We start from the raw sequence: 12,349 nt of genomic DNA, 5'->3' as shown, positions 1-12,349 counted from the left end.
AAATCTGCCAACATCACCGCTTTGCACAAAAAAGGTGCAAAAACAGATCCCAGCAACTACAGACCAATCAGCCTTCTCCCAATTATCAGCAAAGTCATGGAATCCATCATTGCTTCAGATATGAAATCTTTCCTCTTCTCCAATGGCTTGATCTCTGATCATCAATTTGGTTTCAGACCTGGTCACTCTACTCTGGACATGCTGTTTCTGCTTTCTCAACAATGTATGGAGGTCCTCAATGCCAAACAGGAAAATAGAGCTGTCCCTTGACATATCACGTGCCTTCGATACGGTCTGGCACCCCGCTCTGCTCACCAAACTCTCCTCTGTTGGTATCCATGGAAATCTCCACGCAATCACGCATGGCTGGCGGACTTCCTCTCTAGTCGGTCAACGTGTGGCCCTGAATGGGTTTCTCTCATCTCCTCTTCCTGTTCAGGCTGGAGTTCCCCAAGGCAGTGTTCTGGGCCCTGTGCTTTTTCTGGTCTTCATCAATGATCTCTCTGACTCTCTTGAAAATCCTCTCTATCTCTTCGCTGATGACTCTACTCTCTGTCACTCCATTCTTCATCCCTAAGATCGGCAGTCTGCAGCCTCCTCACTCTCTGCAGACCTGGACAAAATCACAGACTGGGCAAACAAGTGGAACATGTCTTTCAATCCTGACAAATCTCACACTCTTACGATGTCTCTCCGAAAAGACCAACTGGACAACCCTCCCATCCACTTTCTGAATAATCCTCTCCAAGAAGTTCTGTCACTCAAGCTTTTGGGTCTCACTATCTGCCATGATCTTTCCTGGGAAAACCACATTTCAAATCTGGCCTCCAAAGCCAGTCGCCGACTGGGCATCCTCCGTCGTGCGAAGTCCTTCCTTGGCACACCTGAGCTCCTCACCACATACAAGGCTTTCATCCGCAGCTCAATGGAATACTGCTCTCCCCTCTGGGCTGGTGCTCCTGCCTCACACCTAGCTCGTCTTCACGCTGTTGAAACCAAAGCGTTCAGAATCATTGGAATCTCCCGCGATGAAGCTAACTCCAAGGGCCTCTCACTCACTCACCGCAGGCAGGTTGGTGGTCTTTCCGTCTTCTACTGACTCCTCTCTGGCCTTGCCCCCCCAGCTCTCTCTGGGCTCTGTCCCCCAAATATTCCTACAGGTCGCACAAGATCTGCCTGCAACCCTCTTATGGTTAAACTGCCAAAATCAAGACTCTCTGCTCACCTTCACTCCTCTTTTCTCCCGCCTCTGGAACAAACTCCCTCACTCTCTTCAATCCCACTCCACCCTCCAGGTCTTTAAAACAGCTGTTCACCACCATCTCTTATCTTCCCCCATTCAAAACCTTGATCTTTTCTATCCCTGCTAATTTCACCCCAATTCCACTTTTTTGTAATGCCAACTTCTGTCCTGGAAGTCCTTGGTGTCCTTGTGTTTTATACTTCTCCCCCCCCCCCCCCCCTTCCCATGCCTCCTCCCCCCAAGCCCTCTCCCTCCCACACATCTCCCTGCTCTTAAATGTTGTGTGCTCTCAAGTGTTTGTGTGCTTTCCCTTCTCTTGTCTTCCGCTCCCTCTTTCTATATATTTTGTTTGTCTGGTTGATTTGTTTGTGAAGTAAATGTCAGCTCTTTCACGAGCCTCGATTCAGTATACAAAAAAAGAAAGAAAGAAAAAAAAAAGATGTCTTAGAAACAAAAGTTCATTGGAATTATGTTGAAATTATTCTAGATTTTGTTAATGTGACCTTTAAAAGAAACAAAAACCACATTTGACATTTCGAAACAAATAAATCGATCCTTGAAAGTGATGTAAACTGATATCGAACTCGATTCATGGACAGTACTGTGTGAAACTTCTGCTCTACACCACGGTCAGCAAGAAAGTGTTGGATCATGCGAGCACGATGAGGCCTCGAAACAAAGTTTCCTCGAAAGGCTGCACGAGCAAATGGAAGCAATGTTTCTTCCAGAATGGCCCTGTATTTGAACTGGTTCAGGTTTCCATTCAGAACAACCAGGTCAGGTATTCCCCCTGCATGAAAAGCAGCCCAAACGATCACCCCACCACCTCCAACTTGGACTCTTGGCACTATACAATATTTGTTGTAGGCTTCATGCACTTGTCTGCGCACTCGGACGCGGCCATCTTGATGATAGACCAGAAAATCTAGACTCGTCACTGAAGATCACGTGATTCCAGTGTCCTGGCTGCCATTGACGGTGCTCTCTGGCCCACTGCAATCGGCGCTGGCGGTGTTGTCTGGTCAGGCATGGCTTTCTCAGGGGACGCCTGGCACGGCTTGCCAGGCCAGGCCTGCTTGAACCAGTCGTTGGTTGACTAGCCTTCTGGATACAGGCACATTTGTCAGTTGCTGCCACTCAGCCCTAAGCAGATTAGCTGACTTGGTACGGCCATTGCGGACTAACCGGTGCAGCTGGCGATCATCCCTCCTTGTGGTTCTGAGGGGACGTCCTGGCCTCAGTATTGGAGTAGGGACACCCCTCTGAGCATTTCGTTTCAGGATCTTTGACACCTGACCTTGAGTGATGCCATACTGCCGAGCAATAGCACGCTGTTTCATGCCGTAATTTCGTAAAGCCACCACTCCATGACAAACAGCATTGTCGCGTTGACGGACCATCTCCAGAGGAAGCGGCAATAACTTTTGGAGACGTGCAGCAGTTGTTTTCCACTAATACAGAACGCAACAACCCTTGTATACCCGACTGTGAAGCCAATCATCAAATGCACCTGTCCGTACATTTTGCCACGCCATCTGTGATATAATCCTGTTGTTGACTTCTTGCTGCGACAGACAATCAGTGACATGGTTCTTTTAACAAATAAATCACAAAAGTGTAAAAGAAACTCGCCAGATTGATATACTGAGTTAAGAAAGTAAACTCAAGTCAAGAAAAAAAAAAATTCCACATTAAATGCCAAGTCTGTATATATATATTGTTACGGTCCGCGGATTAGATGTTATTTACCGAGCGGAGGTACCGCGGCCGAACAGTTTTTCCCCGACTCACCCGATTCACCCAGACGTTGGCCGTATCGCGCCACAACTATTCAATATGGAAAAGACTAAGACGACGAATGCAAAGAGGAAGAAGAAGAAGACGTACAGAAGAGTAACGGGGTTTATTATTTACACACACATAAGCAAAAAGAGCAGTCACGGTTATTTACAGGGGACATGAAAAAGCAGGTAACACAGTGAAAATTACTAGCTTATACAGACTTAATTACCTACCCAGGACAGAACAAACAAAACAAACTCACGTACGCAAATGGGGAACTTGCAGGCAGGAATGGCTGGAAAGAGAGGAAAGTCCAATGGGTCCGGCAGCACGATCCGCGCGTTGGGCAGCCGCCGTTCCTTCGCCGCCCTGCTCCGAACTGCCGTCCAGGCCCCACGCGGCTGGCGAGCGTTGTTGCTGCTGGGGACGCTGCTGCTGCTGCTGCTGTAGACGCTGCCCGCTGGCGAGCAAGGTGACGAATAGCAGGCTTTTGCGCTTCCCTGGATGACCTCTGCTTTTGGACCTCACAACTCAGCTCTTGTCATAGATCATCTCAGATCTCAGCTCATCTCTCGTAAAAGCTCCTCTCCTTTCTCAGCTCATCTCTGGACCTCTTTGCAACTCTTTTTGGGGAACGTCCCGCCGCTGGTTATATAGGCCCCGCCCCTCAAACTTCGCGAACCTCCTTGATGTTTCTCTCCACACCCTCTCCAAGTCCAACCCCTTGTTCGTGGTTGGTTGAGTGGGGCTGACTCACTCGACTCCTCCCCTCTATAACGAGGTGGGGACCCGCCTTTCTTCCCCAACCCTGCCTCGTGGTCAATGGCGGCTTTGGAGGGGATGTAATTGCCAAATTGAGGCTTGGCCATTACGAAAGGGGAAATGGAGGTTTTTGGGAATGGGAATGAAGGGAATCTATCGCTTTAACTTGGTACAATGGAGTGTCAGTTTAATGGAAGACAAGGCCTTACCCTAAAACACATAATAAGGATATAAACTACTGAACAAGGGTTTTATCGTGTCCTTCAATGTGGTGTTTCATGGAATTAACTACCGGGACGCCCTTTTTACCTTTACACAACTCCGGAGGGCAGGAGGGGCCATAATCAACAATGTTACACAGCAATTTCCAATACAATACACACAATCAAAAACATACCATCCTCATATCCGCAACAATATATATATATATATATATATATATATAATATATATATATATATATATATATATATCTATATATATATATATATATATATATATACTATATATATATATATATATATATATATTGTTACGGTACGCGGTTAAGGATGTTGTTTGCCGAGCGAAGGCTCCGCGACCGAACAGTGGTTCCCCGACTCACCCGATTCACCCAGACGTTGGCCGTATCGTGCCACCGCTATTCAATCGGGAAAAGACTAAGACGACGAATGCAAAGAGGAAGAAGAAGACGCACAGAAGAGTAACGGGGTTTATTGTTATTTACACACATAAGCAAAAAGAGCAGTCACGATTATTTACAGGGGACATGAGACGCAGGTGACACAGTGCAAATGACTAGCTTACCTAACAGGCTTAATTAATACCCAGGACAGAACAAACGAAGACACAGACTCACGCGGGGAATGATGATAGGAATTGGCTGGAAGGAGAGGAAAGTCCAATTTGTTCGGCAGCACGAATCGGCGCGTTCGGCAGCCGCTGTCCCTTCGCGGCCCTGCTCCAAACTGCCGTCCAGGCCCCAAATGGCTGGCGAGCGTTGGGGCTGCTGGGGACGCTGCTGCTGCTGCTGCTGCTGTAGACGCTGCCGCTGACGAGCAAGGTGACGAATAGCAGGCTTTTGCGCTTCCCTGGATGACCTCTGCCTTTTGGACCTCACAACTCAGCTCTGCTCTGACGACCCAGCTCTTTCCTTTTTCACCTCACCACGCAGCTCAGCTCAGCCTTGGACCTTTTTGCAACTCTCTTGGACTCATCTCCTTGTCTCTTTGGGGAGCGCCCCCACGGCGGGTTATATAGGCCCCGCCCTTCACCCTTTGCGAACCTCCCCCAAGCATTTTCTCTCCGCCCTCTCAAGCCAAACCCCTCGTTCTGGGTTGGATGAGCGGGGCCGACTTACTCCTCCCCTCTATGACGAGGTGGAGACCTGCCTTTCTTCCCCAACCCTGCCTCGTGGTCAATGGCGGCTTTGGAGGGGATGTAATTGCCAAATTGAGGCTTGGCCATTACGAAAGGGGAAATGGAGGTTTTTGGGAATGGGAATGAAGGGAATCTATCTCTTTTACTCGGTGCAATGGAGTGTCATTTTAATGGAAGACAAGGCCTTACTCTAAAACACATAATAAGATATAAGCTACTGAACAAGGGTTTTATCGGGTCCTGCAATGTGGTGTTTCATGGAATAACTACCGAGACGCCCTTTTTATCTTTACACAACTCCGGAGGCAGGAGGCGCAGAATAAACAATAATAATAACGCACACAATAAAAAAAATACAGTCCTCATATCCGCAACACTGCACCCTCCTCCTCTTAGGCACGTCCCGGGCCTACAACTCTTATTTAGTGTGACACGTAGGTGTAGTTCCCTCTACTTTTAACCTGACCCTGAGTGCGACAGTTTTAAAACATAAATAAATGTGTCCCGCTGCTCCATTGCACCCTGCCTAACAGACTCACGCCCACAGTTAACCGAATTGCGGAATGGTCTTCAAACTACACACTGACGGTGGGGAGCATTATTTACAGTTGACGCTACTTTTATTTACAAAACTTAACCCAGGACCTGTAATTGTTCTTTCTGGGGGGGGAGACAGTCTGCTCTGCATCAATGCACCATGAAAGCACCCAAAACGCACCAACACACCCTCAAGCACCAATCGGTGCAGTCACCATTGTTCAATGAAAATAAAAACAACAACCCCTAACCCTGCAGGTGATCTCTTGCTCTTTGGCTCCCTCTGCTGGCTATTATTATTGCTTCCAGTTGTTGTCATTTTCTTTGCTGGCGGCCTATTTGCAATAAAACTTGCCCAAATGTGTCCATTTTATTTATGGCCCACAGGGCCGACTAGTGTGGTTCACCTGTGGGGCATCGGTGCCCTGTGGCCAAGGTCCGCCAGCAAGATTTCGGGCCCTCATGGCCGGTTCCAGCAGAGGGGCCACGCCCCAACCCATGGGGTCCATAAGTGGTGCACGGCCACTGACATGTGGTCCATAATGTGGTGCATCGATGCAGACAGCTGGTTCTGGGAGTTCCGGGCACACAATGGAGGCCTCACGCACGCTCCCCTCGGCGCCCAATGGCGCACAGGTCATGTGGGAGACAAAAGGGGGAAGACAAATGAGCGAGGGGTAAGGTCACAAGGGTACACATCAATAAGGCAATGCAAGGCGGAATGCGTACAGAGAGCGAAGTGAGAAAGTTCGTCCCTACCGTACGTCACCCCCCCCCCCCCCCTGTCACCTACACTACCCTTGCCCTTACCGCATATTTACAAAAATCTACACATTTACAAATCCGTCGCTACGGTCACGTCTTCCCCATATTTCCCTTACACCAAATTCGTTCCACAATCCCTCTATCCAAAATTTGCCATCACCAAATTCATCATCAATCCTCATAAGGAGGGAGAGATGGAACATAAAGCACAATGTCACACCCACGTCATGATGCATCTCACAATCCAAAACATTTGCACATAAAAAATAATAAAAACAACCTGGCATGGTGTGGAGGTACGTCATCTCAGGTGAGTGGATGCAGATGGTGCGAGGAGATTTTCATCCTAACTACTTTCTAAATGACTTTAACACACTTTACTCTACCCGGGGTCTCTCCCTGCCAATCCATTGGCCAACTTACACTATGGGTTCTAAAAACCAATTCCCATTGACCAAACTGTGGTGCTTCTCAATTTGGGGTCTCACTCCCCCGATTCATCTCCCGGTGCCCTTGCACAATTTCTGGGCTGTGACGTGTAGCTCTCCCAGCAGGTCTACCCACCTGCACACCTCCACCACTGCAGTTGCCACCCGAGCTTACCTAGCTCCTCACCCTAACCTATCTAATTGGGGAAGGCCCCTCCTGGCTCTGTCACCCCTCGGTGCCCTCTGGCACTGGGCTACCCGGGTCCGTCCTCCGGATCCTCGGGCCCCATCCACAACAACACTACCGGCTCCCAGAGCCCACTTGCGGCCTCACCTGGCCGACATCCTCACAGTGGTGGAGTGCCCAAACCAACTACACACACTAACAGGCTACACGCCCAGCCATTTCCACAACACTAATGCACCCATCCAAATACCATTCTCTCACCCGCACCACAGATGCCAATATCCAACCACAATTTACCTATACCCTCTACCTAACACTTACACTACCCACCCCGGGTATTCGTGATGGGGGTCCACTCTTCCCCCATTCACACCTCCGCACCATCCACTCCACTCCACAGTTTCCATCCTACTCACTCCACGACCATCCATTGCAATACTCCATTTATTCCACACTCCATGTATTCCACACACCTGTGCACTCACACCTGGTGCCACCTGCATCCTCCTCCTCTTCCTGGACCAGTTGGTCAACACAACACACATCACCATCACTATCACTCCCACTCATACACTGCTCCATCCACCTGTTCAGTTGCACACCTGTGCAATCACACCTGTTCAATCACACCTGTTCACCATACACTTCCAATCCTCAAACACTCGGCATCATATCATCTAACTACTCCCCTCTGAAACTTGCGCTTCCCAGTCATCCCTTTAAACTATTGCGCTCCCACGTCATTATTATCCACTCTAATCTACCTGCGTCCCCACTACAGGTATCAGTGTCACTAACTAACCTTAACGTTACCTAATGTCAATCTCTAGGGCCCTACACATTATCCAAACCCACCCGGGCTAGTTTTCACTGCCATCAACCCCATAAATCTAGTCCTCCTTTGCCCCCCGGTGTGAGAGATGGCAAGGTTGCCATCCCACCACATCGGGGATCTCTCACTATAAATTTTGCTCGTCCAAATCCAACAAATCAAAAAATTTGCCAATTACTGCCAATTCTACCCACTATTCTAAATTTCGGATCAAAACCACTATCACTATTATCATCATCACAGTCCGCTATATCCTAGCCTCGGTGCGTCATGACATCTTTAACTCGGCTTCGCAAAGCCGAGCAATGAATTCGGGTGGTTTGGTCGCCTGCAGGTTGAATCCGTCCGGCTTTCGGTTCAAGGGAGGTGGTTTTGGTCGGGCCGAGATTCCACGCACCATCTCGGCGCGGTACCTTGCGGTCCCGGGCCCAATGGCTCAATCTCCCCCGGTCGGAACCCCGTCCCCGCCAGGGGGCACCGTTCCGCTTCCTCCCACTCGCCCTTGAACCGGACCGGCCGCCTCGCCCGACAAGGCCCGGACTCGACCGTAGCGGGGCGGGGCCAAGCCCGAATCGGCAACGACGCTTCGAAGAGAAACGACGCAGCTTCGATCCGCGCCGGGCCCTGCATCCAACAAACCACACCGCGCCCCGAGTGCTCGCATCGGCTATCCGTCGCCCTAACCGCTAACCCGGTTACCGTCGATGCTTCACCTGCATGCTCACACGCATACGCTACCCCTTTCACACTCCCAAAACCCGGCATTCCAACGCCGTCCGTACATTCCACCAACGCTCTCCCTGTTACACACCACACCTCTCGCGCACACTCTTGCGCACACTCGCCGTTCGCACACCTCGGTCCACACCTCTCCTCTGTTACGTCCTCCGTAACACTCACCATGGGCGTGCACTCTTGCATCCATCCACTAACGCGCTCACATGGGCTCTCCCACACTCGCGCTACCACTAACTCAGGTGTGCTTCCTCGCACACCCTCGACCATTCCAAGCGTGCATTCTCGCACCCGCTCCACCACCAACTCACTCCCCGTGTCACACTCCGTACACCCCGACGTGCATTCTCGCTCGGACTCGGTATCACACTCGCGCTTCGTAACACGCTCACACCCTTGACGCACACTTCGTATTGCTCTCACTCCTTGTGTCACACTCCGTACACCCCGACGTGCATTCTCGCTCGCACTCGGTATCCAACTCGCGCTTCGTAACACGCTCACCCCTTGACGCACACTTTTTTTCCAGACGCGACCCTTCACCAACGCCCGGGTGCTTCCTCGATCCCAATCGCGCGACAATTCTTTTGTCGCTAAACATCCTTTTACAAAATCTCCCCGCACAATATACAGCACGACTCACCTGGGGGATTCTTTTCTCCACGCGCACCTGCAAATTTCCATTCGGGTTAAGCACAGCATCGTGATGTGAGCAGGGACTTTGCACATTTTCCATTTCTCCCTGCCGCGAGTGATTTTCTAAGTCCCCGGTCTCTTCAATTTCAATGCCCACTTCCACTTTTTCTTTACTCACCTCGACGACTGTTGGTTTTAATAAAATTCCCTCTACCTCATCGGTCGCCGGCTTTTCCAAACCCCGTGTCGCGATTTCTACCCCCGTCATTGTACCCGCGCTTTCCTCCGCTTCGCTCAACCAGCGCTTCTCGACCCGCGTTACCTCGTCGTGCACCCCTGGGACCCTTTCACCCAACCTGCGGTCTCTGTCCCTCTGCTCCCTTTCCTCCCTATCGGTCCTCATTCCGTTTATTATTCGCTCATTGTTAGCCCTCAATCCCACCATTTGGTTTCCCATTTGTCCCATTTTGGCTTCTAGCCTCTCCATAAGGGCCCCCATTTGTATCATCATAAAAAGGTCCGAATCCACCAGCGGCGCTGCTACAGTCGCGGTCGCCGTGGCCATGTGCGAGGCGCCATTTCGCGCGCCAGCGCCATTTTGTGCGCCTGATACCCCCTCAACCACCTCCTCATTGCTCCCCTCCATTTGATCCTGGGTTACTCCTAACCCCTCTCCTAGTTCACCCACCGGCATCCGATCGCCTTGACCAGCCATGGCGCGATTTCAAAATTCGAGTTTTGCTTTACAACACAAATTTCCAACAGCTCGTAATTTTGAGCGCGTTAAGCGCGCTTCGGGTCCGATCCGACACTCCTGACACCAATTTGTTACGGTACGCGGTTAAGGATGTTGTTTGCCGAGCGAAGGCTCCGCGACCGAACAGTGGTTCCCCGACTCACCCGATTCACCCAGACGTTGGCCGTATCGCGCCACCGCTATTCAATCGGGAAAAGACTAAGACGACGAATGCAAAGAGGAAGAAGAAGACGTACAGAAGAGTAACGGGGTTTATTGTTATTTACACACATAAGCAAAAAGAGCAGTCACGATTATTTACAGGGGACATGACACGCAGGTGACACAGTGCAAATGACTAGCTTACCTAACAGGCTTAATTAATACCCAGGACAGAACAAACGAAGACACAGACTCACGCGGGGAATGATGATAGGAATTGGCTGGAAGGAGAGGAAAGTCCAATTTGTTCGGCAGCACGAATCGGCGTGTTCGGCAGCCGCTGTCCCTTCGCGGCCCTGCTCCAAACTGCTGTCCAGGCCCCCAAATGGCTGGCGAGCGTTGGGGCTGCTGGGGACGCTGCTGCTAGCTGCTGCTGTAGACGCTGCCGCTGGCGAGCAAGGTGACGAATAGCAGGCTTTTGCGCTTCCCTGGATGACCTCTGCCTTTTGGACCTCACAACTCAGCTCTGCTCTGACGACCCAGCTCTTTCCTTTTTCACCTCACCACGCAGCTCAGCTCAGCCTTGGACCTTTTTGCAACTCTCTTGGACTCATCTCCTTGTCTCTTTGGGGAACGCCCCCACGGCGGGTTATATAGGCCCCGCCCTTCACCCCTTTGCGAACCTCCCCCAAGCATTCTCTCTCCGCCCTCTCAAGCCAAACCCCTCGTTCTGGGTTGGATGAGCGGGGCCGACTTACTCCTCCCCTCTATGACGAGGTGGAGACCCCGCCTTTCTTCCCCAACCCTGCCTCGTGGTCAATGGCGGCTTTGGAGGGGATGTAATTGCCAAATTGAGGCTTGGCCATTACGAAAGGGGTTGGGAATGGGAATGAAGGGAATCTATCTCTTTTACTCGGTGCAATGGAGTGTCATTTTAATGGAAGACAAGGCCTTACTCTAAAACACATAATAAGATATAAGCTACTGAACAAGGGTTTTATCGGGTCCTGCAATGTGGTGTTTCATGGAATAACTACCGAGACGCCCTTTTTATCTTTACACAACTCCGGAGGCAGGAGGCGCAGAATAAACAATAATAATAATAAAGCACACAATAAAAAAAATACAGTCCTCATATCCGCAACAATATATATATTATATATATACATATATATACATATATATATATATATATATATATATATATATATATATATTAATTTTTTTTTTTTTTTTAATATATATATATATATTTATATATATTTATATATATATATATATATATATATATATATATATATATATATATATATATATATATTAGTAAGGGAAACATGAAAATCTGTTAACTAAATTGTTACCAAAAAAATTCTTCACCAATATGTTTGTAAAGGTGTGTAATAACATGTGTTAAAATGTTGAAGGTCAACTCCCGTGGGAAACCCAGAAAAAAAAGCTGTTGAATTCGGGTACCGAAAAATTATTTTCGAGAATTTTTATTTTTTTTAATCGGCCCTTAAGTAACTTATGAGGGGTCAAATAAGGGTTTTTCATGATTCTGAGTTGATTGTTAACATTTATATTTCACCACAGACACTCCTTTGTGGAAAAATAATTTCTAAATATATCTCATTTTCTACTTTGCAGGACATGGAGTCTAGCAATATGGATGAAGACGTTACTCCACCTGTGCTCAATTGCTTCATCTGTGCACGCTCGGATACACCAGCTGAAAGGCTCATACAAGCAACTCCAAAGGGATACTCAACTTTATTGAAACAAGCAGAAACTGTCGAAAATGTTACTGTTGTGGAACGTATGAAGGAGGCTCAAAAGGAAGGAAAACTGAGGTACCACCAGAAGTGTAAAAATGATCTGTACAACAACTTTGTTGCAACCACCAAGAAGTCAGCTCAAGCATCAAAGGCAGAGAAAGAGTCATCAAAGTTGAAGAGAAGACGCACTACTTGTGAGTTCAGTTCATCAACTGGCTGCAGTTCTAGAAGATCACAGTCAGTTGACCTCCTGTATAAGGATGTATGCATTCTTTGCAACCAACCAGCCCAGCTCTACAAAAATAATCCAGCACAAGCTAGAAAGAAATACAGAGTGCCAGATAATTTGACTGCAGATACACTGAAGGCAAGCTTGCTGAAGACAGCAC

This window comes from Myxine glutinosa, chromosome 1, assembly GCF_964187855.1.
Source record: "Myxine glutinosa chromosome 1, kmMyxGlut1.1, whole genome shotgun sequence".
Lineage (NCBI taxonomy): Eukaryota > Metazoa > Chordata > Myxini > Myxiniformes > Myxinidae > Myxine > Myxine glutinosa.
The sequence above is the reverse complement of the archived record's forward strand: the minus strand, read 5'-3'. Positions refer to the sequence as shown.